The 2,635-nt window shown below is 51.5% G+C and overlaps 1 long non-coding RNA gene across 1 annotated transcript; it reads left to right on the top strand.

Annotated features, from left to right (window-relative positions):
- The first annotated feature begins 656 nt into the window (after window positions 1–656).
- Window positions 657–1,535, top strand: LOC124698806. Its single transcript, XR_007001127.1, has 2 exons — window positions 657–994; window positions 1,326–1,535. It is a non-coding gene; the product is annotated as an uncharacterized LOC124698806 (long non-coding RNA).
- The last annotated feature ends 1,100 nt before the right edge of the window (window positions 1,536–2,635 follow it).

Here is a 2,635-nt window from a genome sequence, read left to right as displayed (position 1 = left end):
GCCGGCGGCCATGCTCCACCGCCAGATGCGCGAAGAAAGGTCAGAGAGGTGGGCTCAGACGCATGCAACAAAGGCGAAGAACAACGATGAGGCAGACCCATCGCGCGTCCCAACCGACGACCACTAGATTAAGGTTCTACGTTTAAGTTTTATTTAAGTTTAAATTCGAGTAATTTTTGTATAAATTTCGTATGAATTTTGTTTTTTAAAATATTATTTACAATTGAATTTCTATTGGAGCTGCCGTATAGAGGCGCCGTGTGGGAACAACATCATCAAATGAAGGATGCTGTGCTAGCGCCCTGCCGCGATTATTTAGAGCCCCGGTGGAGATGCTCTTATGTGCACAAATTTTACGGCTTATCCATAACTTAAAATGAACTGCCAACATAGTACAATGGCATGTGATATTAGTCAGGTTGCAAGCGGGGCGGGATATCCCGCCACGCCGCTGGGCCGCCCCGCAAAAAAAGCCCACGCGGCGCCGCTAAACAGCCCGCAAACCTACTCGCGAGACAAAGCGGTCATCCCGCCTGGCCCGCTAGAAAACCGCAAAACTGCATAACCCGCAAGACCCCTCGTCCAGACGCGAACGCTCCCTAGTCCCCACCCTCGTGGCCTCGTTGACCAAGAAAGATTGGACGATGCCCCGACCTCCGTCGATGCTCCGACCTCCTCTTCCCACCGCCCTCCCTCCGCAGGCTCTCTCTCGCAATTCCTGATGGAGAGGTTGACGGCGGCGCGGCCGCCATCTCCACATCGGGATCAGCGCCGCCGCTCGCAGTTCCTCCATCCAGATCGGCGCCCCAGCTCACAGTTCCTCAATTGACATCGGCGCCCCCGCTCGCAGTTCTTGATGGAGTGGCCGACGGCGGCGCCGCCGTCATCTCCACATCTGGACCTACAAAGGATCTCTGCAATCGGGACATACAAAGGATCTCCAAGAACAAAGGATCTCTGCCATCTTCAGAAATCACTGCAGCTGCAAATCAAGGTATGTGACCCACAGATCTCCAAGGATCAGCTAGACTCCTGTAGTCCTGTATGTCATTTGATACTAGACGTATTTCTGCTGCTTTGCGTTTTCATTCCAGTTGGTCAGATGGAAGCCTAACGAAATATGGAACGAACCTGTGCCCTCACTGTTCTGTATTTATTTTTTCTTTCAGTTCTTCAATACAGCAGCATACATCATCTACAGGACCTCCAGACCATCCGGTTTCTAGCTTATTATTGATTGCGTGGTGTACAATAATGCTCTGAACTTTTTTAAGATATGCAAACTGAATCTTTTTCTTCTTCACTAACTTGACTCGCACTTTCAGCTTCGTGTTGGGAGTTCTACCATGTGGAAGAATCTAAACTCCACGAGATCACTGCCAGAGTGCGGAGTGTGCTGCACAAACCATGGTGCTAAGTTATACTAATAATTAGACTGATTATTGGAGTGCTATGCAGACAGGATTTCTTGCAATCAACCTTATTTTGTAGTGTCCAAAATTCCAATATTTGTAAGATTGCATGGTACTTTGTTATTTTGTTCTCTAAATGTTGTTTGTATGGTACTTCCGATCAGTACTTTTCTGAGTACTGGTGCATTTTGTTACTGTTCTGAAACTGATGGACACATATGAGTGGAAACTTGCGGCCTCTCTTTTCTGCATGATGCGTACCATATAGTATAAACATGACTAGGTTATTCCCATCCCCTCTGAAAATCGATCATCAGGTTTCTACATTCTCGTAGGGTATCTCCAACGGGACGACGCAAACGGATCAAAAGTGTTCGTTTGCTTCTGCGCGGATAAAAATATGCGATCCAACGGCTAGACGCAAAATGAATGTGACCAATTTTTCCGTTGTGGTAGGCTAGCATGTCGCAGTTCTTGTCGGCGTCATCGTCTTCCTGTGGAGGCTCCGGTGGCTGCCGTGTTCGACGATGAGGAGGCGGCGGTGGCCGGTCAATCAGGAAGTCCCTATCGCTGAGAAAGCCCGCCTGCCTGGCACTCGCGGCGCAGGAAGCAGAGGAGGAGCTGGCGGGCCACGCGGCGTTGGACGCCGAGCTGGAACATCGCAGGCTTGCGGCCGCTGCTGCAGCCGAGGACTCCGACTCGGAGATATCTTGGTCCTCCGATGACCCTGATGCGCCGACGCTGGAGGAGAAGGCGGCGGAGCAGCGGGCCCTCGTCGAGTCTTTCGAGACGCTCAAGGACGAGGCCGCCAACGCGAGGCTGGAGCAGTGCCTGCAAGAGGATGCGGCGGCGCACCGAGCCATAGCGGCCGCGCGGGAGGCGGCGGAGAAGCAAGCGACGGAGCGACGCAACGACGGTGCCGGCCCGTCAGGAAGCAAGTAGTCTAGGCCTATAGATCTACTTTGTATAGTTTTTATGCATTTTATGTATTACTTTCAATGTTTGTACTATGTTGCAATTCAAAAAAATGGGTCGCCCCGGTGGGAGCACACCCAGACGCAAACGGACGAGCGGACAAAATATATCCGCGGGGCGACGTAAACGGACGCTCGCGACCACTTTTGAACGTCCGAAATGCGTCGCGCCGCTAGAGATGTCCTGACGCATTTTGAATGAGGGGACAAGCTATGGTGTGCACGCGGACTAATGCCGTATAGCGGTCT

The sequence above is a fragment of the Lolium rigidum genome, chromosome 3 (genome assembly GCF_022539505.1).
Source record: "Lolium rigidum isolate FL_2022 chromosome 3, APGP_CSIRO_Lrig_0.1, whole genome shotgun sequence".
NCBI lineage: Eukaryota > Viridiplantae > Streptophyta > Magnoliopsida > Poales > Poaceae > Lolium > Lolium rigidum.
This window is presented reverse-complemented; position numbering and strand designations above follow the sequence as displayed.